Source organism: Neomonachus schauinslandi, chromosome 2 (assembly GCF_002201575.2).
Source record: "Neomonachus schauinslandi chromosome 2, ASM220157v2, whole genome shotgun sequence".
NCBI lineage: Eukaryota > Metazoa > Chordata > Mammalia > Carnivora > Phocidae > Neomonachus > Neomonachus schauinslandi.
In genome coordinates, this window is record NC_058404.1 from 201,873,078 (window position 1) to 201,888,032 (window position 14,955).

The 14,955-nt window shown below is 42.5% G+C and overlaps 1 protein-coding gene and 1 pseudogene across 4 annotated transcripts in view; one reads left to right on the top strand and one right to left on the bottom strand.

Annotated features, from left to right (window-relative positions):
* ADD1 (adducin 1) overlaps positions 1-14,955 on the bottom strand; it is a 93,598-nt gene that overhangs the window by 55,938 nt on the left and 22,705 nt on the right. The window lies entirely within an intron of this gene.
* Positions 13,360-13,841, top strand: LOC110569751 (annotated as a pseudogene).

Below are 14,955 nucleotides of genomic sequence, written 5' to 3' on the forward strand. Positions count from 1 at the left end.
AGTTGCTTATTTAAGGATGCACAGCCATGAGTGGAAAAGCAAAAATTTGAAAACAAGACTATGGTTTAGAGACTGCCCTCCTTAACTGCTTCTCATCAAACGGTCTTCATGCGCTAACAGGACCCTCCAGTGTCAGGGTCAATACTGGGCAGTGGACAGGCCACTGGGCCCAGCGTCAGTGGTTAGCCCCACTCCTTCCACCGTATAACTTCAACAATGACGAAGTCCCCATCCATAAAGTAAGAATATCTTCCTAACCTAATGACTCAAATGAGACAACGCAGCCAAGAGCACCATGGGGAAAAAAATGAGAAACTGGGATAGAAAAATCATTATCACCTCTATGACTCCCAAACTCCACACCTAATGCTTCTCACTCCAGATGAGAAGAATGCATCTAGCCAGTGCAAGGGATCCAGAAGAGAGCCCTATACAGGACCTTATAAGAGTGTGACAAAGGGCCCCACAAAGCACTGTTTCCACCCACATAAGTCCACGTGAACAACTGTGAGTTCCCCATTTGCAGGTGAAAAGTTGACTCAGTTTCAAGTCCCTGAAGTTGGAAGATAAATAAAGGCCCAACTCAGGCCGTGAACCCAAGCCCACTCGCTCCAAGTGCCAAGCTCAGCCCTCGAATGCCACACAAGAAGTCGAAAGGGGGGCACAGGCCAAGGGCAGGAAGCACCAGTGCTCTCTTCCCACCATTTAGCACCTAAGAGCCCCTCAATAAAGATCTGTGAAGTGGATGAATGGTGAAGAAAGACAAAATCATCCTCCAAGACTCATTTCACAAAATTTGCTTCTGTCCAGAAAAACTGTAGTGACATCCAGTACTTTCAGATGGCACGTGAGCTCGTATCAATCAGTTTCCTCTCAAACAACCGCTTTTCTTTTTTCCAAAGATTTTATTTTTAAGTAATCCCTACCCCCAATGTGGGGCTTGAACTCACAACCCCAAGATGAACAGTCCCAAACAAGTGCTTTTCAAGAAGAAATTCCACAAAGGAAACTGCACTTCAGATTTCAAAAGAGGAATGTGGGAGTAGCAATTTTTATATACTGTAATTTTATATACTGTGCCTCACAATTTAACAAGTAACGGCCACTCCGTAGGAGTCTCCACTGCACTTACTGATCTACACGTCCTAAGCCACATGCCCTGAGCAAAATCAAGAGCAAAAGTCAACTTTATCCTCTGACAGTGCCAACCACTTTCTCTATTTTTGCTCCTTCGTGATACTATTCCTGTCCTTCATTTATTATATGATTTTTATTTTTCACTATATTTTTACTGAAGTTATGGAGTCTTTCAAAACTTGCTGTTTTACTGAAACAAAACTCTTTCTGAATTTCATTCCAGAAGCAAGGCTTGCTAAAAGTAAGTGAGTTGGATTTCTGTTTATTTTTCTGGCGGGAGGGAGGAGGTGGGGAAGTTTGGCAGGGTTATAAGTAAGGGAGATTAAAAATACCACAAAAACAAACAGCTTTTTCAGAATTTAATGGTTGGTGACTAAATGTTCCTATTCGTGAAGTAATTGGTTCCCGTGGAAGACAAATGATAAAAGGAAACTTTGAAGATAATAGTCACCCAGGGCTAACAGACTGAGAAGGACACAAGTGCTGAGCGTGCTAAGACATAGATATTCTGCACACGCAAAGGTCGAGCTCTGAGCTACTTTATTAACTCCGGGACTTCTGAAAACAGGGCCAGGTTGTCCTCTTTGGAGCTAGTCAGGAAGTATTTAAAATCACAAGCATAAGTAAAATTCTGCCAAAGGTGTACTCTCTGAAAAGTAATTATGCCATCTGATGGGGAATGAAACCCCTTTATGCTACCAAGTAATTACGAGCACCCAAGTTTTTAGATGGTTTAGTTTTCACAAAAATAAGGATATACTGTCGGGGCACCTGGGTGGCTCAGTCGGTTAAGCGGCTGCCTTCGGCTCAGGTCATGATCCCGGGTCCTGGGACTGAGCCCCACATCGGGCTACCTGCTCAGCGGGGAGCCTGCTTCTCCCCTGCCTGCCGTTCTCTCTGCTTGTGCTTGCTCTCTGTCTCTTTCTCTCTCTAGCTCTGTGTCAAATAAATAAAATCTTTAAAAAAAAAATAAGCATATACTGTCAAGTGAAAAAATACGAAGAAAGATGTACGGATGGTGCCTTTAGGGGAGAAGAGGAGGGATAAGAAAAATATTTGTATTTGCATAAAGAAATGAAAGAATATAGAAGAAACTTAAAATGGTGGCTTCCTTGTAAGAAGTGAGAAGGATCTGGGTAGAGGGAGGACTGAGATGGCCAGGAGAGTTCATACATATGTATTTTTTAAGTTTATTAAAAAAAAATTTAAATATAACACCATTAAGAACATAAATAATAAGCATCACTGAAGGTATAAAATGAACAGAGTACACAGCATATTGGATTTCCAGCAGCATGAGGATATCAAACATGTTTATAGTTTTATAGTTTAATATATATTCTGTTAAGTGTTTCAGTAGGGTGGCCCTATCCTGATTTTTTTTTTTTTTTAAAGATTTTATTTATTTATTCATGAGAGACAGAGAGAGAGAGAGAGAGAGAGAAGCAGAGGGAGAGGCAGGCTCCCAAGGAGCAGGGAGCCCGATGCGGGACTCAATCCCAGGACCCTGGGATCATGACCTGAGCCGAAGGCAGACGCTTAACCGTCTGAGCCACCCAGGCGCCCCACCTATCCTGATTTTATAGGTGATAAGATGTAGGTTCTAAGAGACTGTCTTACCCTAAGTAGGGATGGCAACAGTTGAGAATGTATTGGGTTAAATGAGCCCCTCACAGGCTCTCCTCCAAAATGATTCTGTTCATATCAAAATCGTTTATAACTGAGTATTTCTTTAAATCGGTACTGGCTGATTAAAACAGAATATTTCTTTAAATCCATATTGGCTCTACTTCGCAGCCAATATTTCCTTGCTGCCAAAAACCATGGAGTTCCTGCCCTTGAAGGACCGAACGGCATTTCATTCTATAAGAAATCAGATAGGATGCAGCTCCCTTCTGGCGTTAGAGAATGACAGGCAAGGTTCAGCGCAAGCACAGGGCCCTGGTCGCGTGGGCCTGAAGTCTATAGCTATGAGAGGAACACAGTCCAGCCTGCTTTATGAATTTCTGTGGCCTAACGGCATCTCACCCTGCCATCGGGCGCACAGGAGGTGCTCCCTAAGTGCGTTCAACTGAGGAGTTAGTAGGCAGGAGAGCAGGCGTGAGGACCTTGCAGCCTTCGGACTAGTATTGTAAAGGTCTCTGCAGGAGACCCCTTAACTCTGACCCCTTCGTTTTACAAGTGGGAAACTGAGACGCAGAAGAGAGGACTCTGGGTGCACAGGGAATCACTGGCGGACAGCAGTGGCCTAGCGTGTCTCTCGAGTCAGACCACGCTGCTCACCAACGGTGTGATCCCGGACAAGGATCTTCTCTCTGGCTCTGTTTTCTCCTCTATCAACCAGATGTAACCTTGAGGGGTATCGCAAGAATCCGAAATGCTGTTTGGAGAGCGTTCAGCAGTGTTTGGCAGACGGTGCACGCACAGAAGGAGTAGCCATGATTGCTGGACACACCTACGGGTCCCAGCCAGGCCCATGAGCATTCTACAGCACCAAACCGCTTCTTGCTCATAGGATTTGTATTGTTTGTGACAAATAACTGAATATTTCTATCTCTGTCACAACTACAACTAGTTTCAAAAATACATTAAAAAATAATTTCTCACATATATAATTTATTTCTCAATACTGCTAGCATTATGTTAATATGCAAAAAAAAAAAAAACCTCTGAAGTCTTTAGAAATTCCAGATGATACCTTAAAGGGGAAATTATGAAAAAGTCTTAATAACCATAAACCAAAAAAATGTCAAAAACAAATTTAGACAAAGGAAAATTATGCTTCAAATTACATACATTCATTAGTTTTTACTTTTCAAAATGGTGCCATTTCAGTAGACATGACACTTACTGCGGTAGAGGGGACAATCCAAACTCTCAAAGGCTCTGCACTTTGCCTGCAAACAGAAGTGACAGGTCCTAGCAGAGGGGCCTGGCAGTCAGCAGGAGAAATCAGTAAATTACACAGTGTGTCGGCAGGCGAGAAGGGCTATGGGTAGGGGACTGGACACACAAGGAGGTGGGGAGGCAAGTCACAGCATTAAGTAGGAGGGCGGAGGGATGCTCTGGGCAAGGTGACGTCACAGGTGGTAGGGAGAGAGGGATAAAACAAAGTTTATCATCATTTTCTTTAAGCATTAAAGTATTTCATTTACATCTTGGTAAAGAAGAAAACAAAGATACCAAAGGTCCACTCCAACCTAACTTGTCCAAAACAGGACTCTTAATCTTCCCCTAGTCTTGTCTCCCTGCTTCTACCCTCAAACTCTTATAACTTGTTCTCCACAAAAATACAGTCAACCCATGTCCTGCCCCCGCTTATTTCCCACCAATGGCTTCCCACGGTCCCTAGAATAAAATCTGAAATCCCGGCCACAGCCGGCGGGGCCCTTCCCAGTCTGGCCCCCAGCGTCTCTCTGCCCTGCCGTCCCAGGTCCACTAGCCTCCCTTCTGTCCACAAACACACCCAATACAGCCTTTAGACTTGCTCTTTACTCTGTCCAGAACAAACTTAACCCAGCTAGACTGAGTGTCTGACTCCGTATTTTAGGAATAAATTCTAAGTCAAATTTCACCTCTAAATTTTGAGATTGGTTTCCCTGCACACACTATTCAGAGTAGCCCCTACTCCCAGCTCTCTCAAGCCACCCTCGGTTTTCTTTCCCTCCAAGGCTCTTATCACCCCTGTCAGAGCACAGACTCTGGAGCCAGAATGCTGGAGCTCAAATTCCAGCCCCACCACTTACTGGCTGTGTAAGCTCGCGAAGATTTCTTAACTTCTCTGCCCTCAGTTCCCACTTCTGAAATAATAAGGCTAACAACAGTACCACCTCACACGGTCGATGCATGTAAAATGCCTAGAAACAAGGATCTGACACACAGGAAGCATTCAAGTGTGCATTGTTAGTATTACTGTCTCCCGATTAGGATGTAGCCCCAACAGGGCAAGAGACTCATCTATATTCATTACTGTATTACATTCACTACTATACTCACAGGGCTAATGCTTTATGTATATATAGGAAGAGAGACACACAGAGAGAAGGAGAGAGAGAGAGAGAAATACATGTTCAGGTCTCACATTCCGGACCGGTAATGCTAACCTAAGTATCTAGATTCCAGAGCATTCGATTGTAAGAAAAGCCATGGCTCGGGCGCCTGAGTGGCTCAGATGGTTAAGCGTCTGCCTTCGGCTCAGGCCATGATCCTGGAGTCCCGGGATCGAGTCCCACATCGGGCTCCTTGCTCAGCAGGGAGTCTGCTTCTCCCTCTCCTCCTCCTCCCTCTCATGCTCTTTATCTCTCATTCTTTCTCTCTCAAATAAATAAATAAAATCTTTAAAAAAAAAAAAAAAAAAAAAAAGCCATGGCTCTGCTTCATTTAATCACAACTGAAGTGTGACTGAAAAGACTCTGGGGACACAAGTAGCTAACTCAAAGACTCCAAATCTCAGTCTGCCACTCACAAGGCAGCTCCAGACTGCAAATGGACAATCTGTATATCAAATCGGGTTTTGTGTTTTGAGGTGCCTGGGTTTTACATTTCTAAGAATTACGTCAATTCCCAAAGCTGGTATACCAAGACAGTAGCTGTATCTGTCTCTAGCTGACTGGATTTGAAGACTCAAGCAAGTATAGCTCCCAGAGGCAGGAAAATAAGAGGAGGAGAATTCTAGACCTCACAACTGAGTGTGCATGGTACTCTACTGAGGCTCATAAAGACGGCAGAAGTCAGGAAGCACTGGTTAACCAGATACATGTGAGCATAGGAAAATTCTATCTACATTTGATAGGGAAGAAAAAACCCACTCTGCACTCTAGTTAAACACATGAGGGACTAACAACACTAGCCTGAGATGAGAATGTTTCCCTGACAAACATAGGAATCAGTATCAGGGGAAAAGTTTAGCAGTTACAAAGGAGTAGGATGAAGAAGTCATAAAAATGATCTTATGAGCACTATGTAGGACGTGGGCAATACTTTCAGCTGTTGAAACAGCATGTACAGAATATTACTGCAGCCATGGGACCAGGCAAGTCCACAATACTGACAGAGGCCAACACGGTGAGACAGAGACTTCTGTCAATCTCTCCTTCATCCCACATCTTAGTATCTGTTGGGTGAAATAAGAACAGGCTGTTTGCCTGGCTGTCTCTGAGTGATCCGACAGCTCTGTTCTCCACCTGTAATCCACCTGAAATCAATATCCTCTAGGAGGCAGCAGATGGTAGGAAAGTCCGTGAGCGGACAACCTTCAGGTCCTGCAACGGTGAAGAGGCAATGATGCTTAATGGGAAGAAGGGAGGCTTTGGGGTCACCAGGGTTCAAACCCCAGCCCAGATATTTACTAAGAGGATACCGAGGACAAGCTCACTATTTGTACCTCAGTTTTCTCATGGGTACAGGGGGAACAATAACAATATCCAGTGTACACAGTTGTTGAGTGAACATGATATGCTTGCTATCATGTGTGTATGAAGTCTCATTCACCAGCCCGTGTAATCATGACAGCTGGTGCCAGAAAACACCTTCCCTCAGCCATAGGCAGCATCCCTGTTCATGTCCCACCCCCTAAGCCAGATCTAGGCTTTCAGGTCTATTTCAATGAATACCAAAGGAACTCCCTGAAGTTACTGAGTAGACAGACATGGCTATTAATTAAACAGAAAGATCTAGTTAACTGATACTCTGATTAGTAAGACTGCCAGTTTCAAAATTCTAGAATATAATAAAACATACTTAATACTAATAAACACTGAGTAAATCAACCTTTGGTAGTTAAAATTCTCTAGAATTATTTTAGGTACCTAAATGAATGTCAATAGCTCTCAAGTATAAAACCCATATTTTAAAAAGTATTACATATTTTGGGACTGAGGGAAACCCTATAATTTTTGCATACCCCTTTTATTTAAAAATGAAAACAAAATGGTTAAACACAGAACTATTTAACATCTGTATATGCAGCGGTGCTTTTAAAACCTTAAAATCATGGGGCGCAGAGCATGCAACTCTTGGTTGTGAGCTCAAACCCCATGTTGGGTGCAGCATTACTTGAAAAAATAAAATAAGTAATAAATAAATGAATGAGTAAATAAATAAAACCTTAAAATCACGAGGCTACTGATTAAAATTTTAGCAACAGAACCTTTTCAATTCAGGGGAAAAACAGCTTGGAGGGCAGTAGAAAAGATTCACATTCTGAAACCACTGACTGTTGATTTTACTCAGACATGCTAAGTGGCAATTTTGTAATTGGAATTGTGGAAGAAATTCAAGACACAGGGTGAAACATTAATAGTATGTCCATACAGGAGACACTGTTAAGCCCAGCAGAGGCCAATCGCTCTTTTCAAGGAGAAAAAAGAGTTTATCCCTTTCATTCTGTCATTTAACACCTACCTAAATAATACTAGCACTTTTAACCTGAACTTAACCCAGCTCTGAAATGAGCAAATAATTCATTCTTTCCCAAGTATTTTATACTGGTGTGTCTAGGAAAATCTTGAGCCTTGGTTTTGCAGCGTGACCTTCTTGGAGTTACATTAAATAGAAACAATCCATCAAGGTGTTCAGCCCAAGCTTCAAATGAATAAAAACACTTTTACTTAGGGAGACAATTCTGTTCAGGTCCCAAAAGCATGGCATACTGCACTTCAAAATTATTTCCACACAGCAGCAGTTCAGAACACTTCTGAAAAACTACGGCATATTTTAACAAGCCAATAAAAATGCAAAGCATTCTCGGGGAGCCTGGGTGGCTCAGTTGGTTAAGCGACTGCCTTCGGCTCAGGTCATGATCCTGGAGTCCCAGGATCGAGTCCCGCATCGGGCTCCCTGCTCAGCGGGGAGTCTGCTTCTCCCTCTGACCCTCCCCCCTCTCATGTGCTCTCTCTCTCTCTCATTCTCTCTCTCAAATAAATAAAATCTTAAAAAAAAAAAAAAAACGCAAAGCATTCTCAAATAATTGTGACATTGCAAATAAAATAAATATCCCAGAAAATGTGACCCCCTTTAGAAAATCCTAGCTGGAGGGCCTTGCCTAGGGTGGGGGCTGGAAACGCAGTTAATAGTGGAAAACTAGGTCTCTAAAATAACTGCTGGAAAGGTAAACCTGCCGCTGGAAAGGAAAGTGCACAGTAAAGAAACCCCCAAATGGGTTGGGACTAAATATAAAGTTACACTTCCGTTTTGGCTCACATACTCTGAAAAAGAAACAGAGGTGTCACTAAAATTTCCCTACTCTGGTAGATCAGAAGTGGCTGCTTTGTCATTTCTCCGATTAGCAGGTAAGGACAAATGGTTTTCATGTGTTTATTTACATCTCCAACTTCTTTGTCCACCTACCTAACAAAATCTTGACGAGTTATTCTGACAAATTAAAAAAGTAGTATACCTAGTGACCTTTTGTCATATTTGATTCCCCAGACTATTACTTTCCGTAATTTTATTTTTCAATGAGCAAATATTTTAATATTTTGCATATTTAGTTCTGCAAACTTTTCTTCTGAGATCTTCTGCTCTTAAAGAGACAGTTTTCATTCCTTCACAGGCACATGTCACAAAATGTTCCAAGAAAGTTTTCAGGAATCACCTCTGATAAACATTCTATTTTGCTTTTCCCCAGTCTCTATAGTTTTAAACATTTGTTCTTAACCATCTGGAATTAATTTTCATGAATGACGTTTTCCAGTTATCTCATCACCAATAACGCCTCTCCCCAGAGACACAGAGGTGTGGTTCTTCACTCCCAAGAGGCCTGCTGGTGCCCGGTTCAGTTTTGAGCCAGCAGTACCCCTCTGCTTCCCCACAAACTACATGGTCTGACCTGCAGCTCAGTTTCCTCTCAAGTCATATGGTTCCAAGGTTGTTGGGGCAATTAGAAATAATAAAAGTAAAATATCTAGCACCATGTCTGACACATAGTGGATACCCTCTCAATAGGAAATATTTTAATTATCTAATGTCTGATGAGAATATAAAAGTAACATGCTAAAAATTTCACTTCAGAAACTTCAAGAACATTAGGTTTAACCAACTAAAAGCTAAAATACATTATTTTAATTAAAAATAACATTCTAGGGGCACCTGGGTGGCTCAGTTGGTTAAGCGACTGCCTTCGGCTCAGGTCATGATCCTGGAGTCCTGCGATCTAGTCCCGCGTCAGGCTCCCAGCTCAGTGGGGAGCCTGCTTCTCTCTCTGACCCTCTCCCCTCTCATGCTGTTTCTCTCTCTCAAATAAATAAAATCTTAAAAAAAAAAAATTCTATTATAAGCTCATCTTATTTTACCTTTTTATATTTCAACAAAAAAACTATTGCATTCTATCTGTATCAACACATGTAGTTTAGTTAATTGAGATTTCTCACTTTAACTCAATCTCTAAACCAATACTCTAGTGTGGCTTACTGAAACTGACTTGGGTGTGGTTTTGAAAACAATTTAGGGCGAGTTGCCTAAAGATAAGCCAACCAAACCATCTGTTTGACTAAACAAATTTAAGTGAACTTTAATGTACTCTATCCTGTTTATATTTCCACAATCCGTCTGATACCAGATTGGTACAGAAAGATCTAGCTTCGGGGATGCCTGGGTTGAGTGTCTGCCTTCGGCTCAGCTTATGATCCCAGGGACCTGGAATCAAATCCTGCCTTGGGCTCCCTGCTCAGGGGGGAGCCTGCTTCTCCCTCTGCCTGCCGCTCCCCCTGCTCGTGTGCTCTCTCTCGCTCACTCCCTGCTCTCTCTTTGGAAGGGAGGGAGGGAGGGAGGGAAGGAAGGGAAAGAAGGAAAGGAAGGAAGGAAAAAGAAAGAAATCTGGCTTGGGTCTTCAACAAAATTCCATTAGCCTCCCAATGCTAACTGATTAATAAACATGCTCAATTCACATTAGAGTTTAGACCCCAGGGCCAGACCACCTGGGTTCTGATCCCAGTTCATCACTTACTAGCTACATATCCTTAGGCACATTTCTTTTTTTTTTTTTTTTTTTAAGATTTTATTTATTGGAGAGATACAGAGAGAGAGCTAGAGAGCACAAGTGAGGGAGGAGAAGCAGACTCCCCACAGAGCAGGGAGCCCAATGTGGGGCTCGATCCCAGGACCCTGGGATCATGACGTGAGCTGAAGGCAGACGCTTAAGACTGAGCCACCCAGGCGCCCCTAGGCACATTTCTTCATCTGTCTATATATATACTTTAGTTTCTTCGTCTGTAAAATAAGAATGATAGCATTATCTGCTTCCTTGATTTAAGATTAAATGAATTAACCTTATCAAGTGTTTTGTATAGTACCTGGTACAGAGTAAGCAATAAATTAAGGCAATATAATAAATGGTAGCTATTATCATCATAAGCAGCAGCACCTTTAAAGATAAACTGAATCTCTTAGAAAAGGACACTGGAAGAACATTGTATGATGGGCACTAATTGTCCTCAATATGTGCACAGGGACACACAGCACACCACTTACTAGAGGTCCCTCTTACAGATGGCATCACTGCTCTGTATTGTCCATTTTTTAAAGGATTTATTTGTTTGAGAGAGAGAGAGCACGTGCGAGTGGGGGCAGGGGAGGGACAGAGGGAGAGGCAGAGGGAGAGAATCCTAAGCAGACTGCCCCCTGAGCAGGGAGCCCGACGTAGGGCTCAATCCCACAACCCTGAGATCACCACCTGAGAGGAAATCAAGAGTAGGATGCTCAACTGACTGAGCCCCCAGGTGCCCCTGTATTGTCCATGTTTAAACAATGGCTAGACTGCAAGCTTACTAAGTCAGGAGCAATTACAATGCTTATCTTCTGACATTCCCAACACAATGCTCTGAACACGGATCTTTTTTTTTTTTAAAGATTATATTTATTCATTTGAAACAGAGAGATACAGAGAGAGAGCAAGAGCATGAGCAGGGGAGAGGCAGAGGGCAAGGGAGAAGCAGGCTCCCCGCCGAGTCAGGAGCCAGACGTGGGGCTCGATCCCGGGACTCCGGGATCATGACCTGAGCCGAAGGCAGATGCTTAACCATCTGAGCCACCCAGGAGCCCCAACACGGATCTTAAATAATGCTTATAAACTAACATAATAAGGGGGCGCCTAGGTGGCGCAGTCGGTTAAGTGTCGGGACTCTTGGTTTTGGCTCAGGTGGAGATCTCAGGGTTGTGAGATCCAGTTGCGCGCTCAACCTCAGCACGGAGTCTGCTTGAGATTCTGTCTCCCTCTCCCTCTGCCTCTGCCCCTCCGGCTTGTGCTTGTGCATACACTCTCTCTCTAAAAATAAATAAATCTTTTAAAAGAAAATTAATATAACAGAAAAAAAGGGCAGTAAAACAAAACCTTAGAAGCATACATTTTTAGCACCAGAAATAACTTTAAAAGTCATCCAGTTATAGGGGCGCCTGGGTGGCTCAGTTGGTTAAGCGCCTGCCTTCCGCTCGTCATGATCTTAGGGGTCCTGGGGCTGAGCCCCTTGTTGGGCTCCTAGCTCAGTGGGGAGTCTGCTTCTCCCTCTCCCCTCTCCTCTCCCCTCTCTGGCTCATGTGCATGCTCTCTCGAGTGAATAAATCTTTTTTTTTAAAAAGTCATCTAGTTCTTTTACAGATGATAAAACTGAGCAAAGTAATGACTTTACTACTGAAGTTTCACCTGCTGGCCAAGCTAGAGCTAGTTCCTTCCTATACCAAGAACACCAACACATCGCACTCACTCCACTGACCCTCAACTGTGCACATTAGAATCACCTCATACTGAATATACTTTTCCTAAGTTTTCAACCAGTATATAACCACTATTTCATTACTAATAAATACCACTTGGAGATCGAGTAAGGCAAATATCTGAGAGGCCCTACCACTCAATAAGATTTTCCATAAAAACCAATGTTATTCGCATGTAAGAAATACATGAAACCTCCGAGGGCTAAACAAAAAAAAAGGCCCAAAACCATGAGAATGAAACTAGTTAACTTCAAATGGGAACCACTCATAACAGGTAGCATTAGCAGAGGTCAAATACCAAAAATGAGCATTGCTGGAGGCAAAAAAGGAACCAATGAGCTGGAACTCTGAAGAGGGTGGAAATGGTCTCAAGTGGGCAGTGACCCTGGCTGACAGTAGAAATAAATAACAATCCTCTCAGGAAAAACATCCTCTCAACGTTGATCTCCAGGTTTTTCCCCAGTTTAAAATCAACCAAATAGGAGGTCTTAGTAAAAATTCCACAAACCCAAAAACAATCTGCATTAGTGACAGTCATCAGAAATAATAAACCATACACTTAGGCCCTCAAAGACTTCAGATACTAGAATTATAATACAGAACACAGAATAACTATGTATGAAATGTTTAAAAAATAATCACATATATGACAAGCCTCAGAGACTATCAAAAATGAACAGAGTTGGGGGCGCCTGGGTGGCTCAGTCGTTAAGCGTCGCCTTCGGCTCAGGTCCTGATCCCAGGGTCCTGGGATCGAGCCCCGCATCGGGCTCCCTGCTCCGCGGGAAGCCTGCTTCTCCCTCTCCCACTCCCCCTGCTTGTGTTCCCTCTCTCGCTGTATCTCTCTCTGTCAAATAAACAAAATCTTTAAAAAAAAAAAAAAAAAATGAACAGAGTTGAAAAAGAAACCAAATAGAACTTTCAGAAATAAAATGTTAAAAAAATTATTTACAGGGCACTTGGCTGGCTCAGTTGGTGAAGCATGTGACTCCTTAATCTCAGGGTTATAGTTCAAGGCCCACCTTGAGTGTACAGATTACTTGAAAAATAAAATCTTGGGGTGCCTGGGTGGCTCAGTCAGTTAAACATATGCCTGTGGCTCAGGTCATGATCCTGGAGATCTGGCCTTGGGCTCCCTGCTCAGCAGGAAGTCTGCCTCTTCCTCTGGCCCTCCCCTGTTCATGTGTTTTCTCTCTCTCTCTGTCTCTCTCTCTCTCAAATAAATAACATTTTAAAAATAAATAAAATCTTTTAAAAAAACTTAAAAAAATACTTTACAAATCAACTAATGAATTAATAGCAGCTTTGACACAGATGAAGAGGAATTAGTAAATTAAAAGAGAGATTTGAAAAAATTCCCCAGAGACCAGCACAGGGAGACAAGGAGATACAAACCATGCCAGAAGAGATAGAATAAAAGTCCACTACACATCTACTGGAGTTACAGGCCAAAATAATAAAGAACAGTGAAGAGTCTGCCCCACTCTGCCCCAGAGCCTCCCTGCACCGCCTGCCATGGTCAACCCCACCATAGTTTTCGACATCTCAGTGGACGGCAAGCCCTTCAGCTGCATCTCCTGGGAGCTATTTGCAGACAAAGTTCCAAAGATGGTGGAGAACTTTCATGCTCTGAGCACTGGGGAGAAAGGATCTGGTTATAAAGGCTCCTGCTTTCACAGGATTATTCCAGGATTTATGTGCCAGGGTGGTGACTTCACATGCCAGTCCAACTATGGGGAGAAATTTGATGATGAGAATTTCATCCCAAAACACACAGGTCCTACCTTCTTGTCCATGGCAAATGCTGGACCCAACACAAATGGTTCCCAGTTTTTTGTCTGCACTGCCAAGACCAAGTGGTGGTCGGATGGCAAGCATGCAGTCTTTGGCAGGTGAGAGAGGGCAGGAATATTGTGGAAGCCACGGAGCACTTTGGGTCCAGGAATGGCAAGACCAGCAAGAAGACCACCATTGCTGACTGTGGACAAACCTTTTAAGTTTGACTTATGTTTTATCTTAACTACCAGACCATTCCTTCTGTAGCTCAGGAGAGCACCCCTTCACCCCCATCTCCTTGAAATATCCTATTATCTCTGTGCTCTTGCTGCAGTTCTATGGGTTCCATATTTTCCTTGCTCCCCTGCAAGTCTAGCTGGATTGTAAAGTTTTTGATTATGAAATAAAAACTAAAAAACAACAATCAAAGAATAGCGAAGAGTCAATATAATATCCAAGGAGAGAATGGCTAACAACTTTATGTAACCGAAAGACATGAATCCACAAATACCAAGCAAAATAAATAAAGAGAAATACACATCTTGTAGACACAATAATGAATCTACAGAATAGCAAAGGCAAGGAAAAAAAAATCATCTACAAAGGAATAATAATTAGACACTGGCAAACTTGTAACAGAAACAACAAAAGAGGAATAGAGTATCTTCAAACTGCTAAAAGGAAATAACTGGCAATCTGGATTTCTACACCAAGCAAAACTATCTTTTGAGAATGTGTGCAAAATAAAATCACTTCAGATAAACAAAAACAAAGGTACCACCTACATACCTGCAGAAAAGGAACTTCTAAAGAAGAAAAAAATGATCCCAGGAAGAAAAATCAGAAATGCCATAAGGACTGTGAGTAAAGAAACTGCTAAATGGGAAAAAAATCTAAACATGTATTTTGTATATGGATGATGATGTCCAATTTATGAGTTTAAAAAAAGGCTGGACTAAAATACTGAACAACAGTAGCACAAAACTTGATTGTTGCGTTTCACTGGAATTAAAGTGCTTTAATGTTCTTGTTTTGTCTGGTGGAAGAAGACAGTATTAATTTCAGACTTCGTCACACATATGCCGGGTAAAATTTCAAGTGCAACCACTAAAAGAGAACAAAACAGAGTATGTAATTTCCAAACCAAAAGAAGGGAGAACATAAAAGAAAAAAAAAAAATTAAATTTAGTTGTTTAAAAAAGCAAGCATGAGGCGCCTGGGTGGCTCAGTCCGTTAAGCGTCTGCCTTCGGCTCAGGTCATGATCCCAGGGTCCTGGGATCGAGCCCCGCATCGGGCTTCCTGCTCAGCAGAGAGCCTGCTTCTCCCTCTCCCTC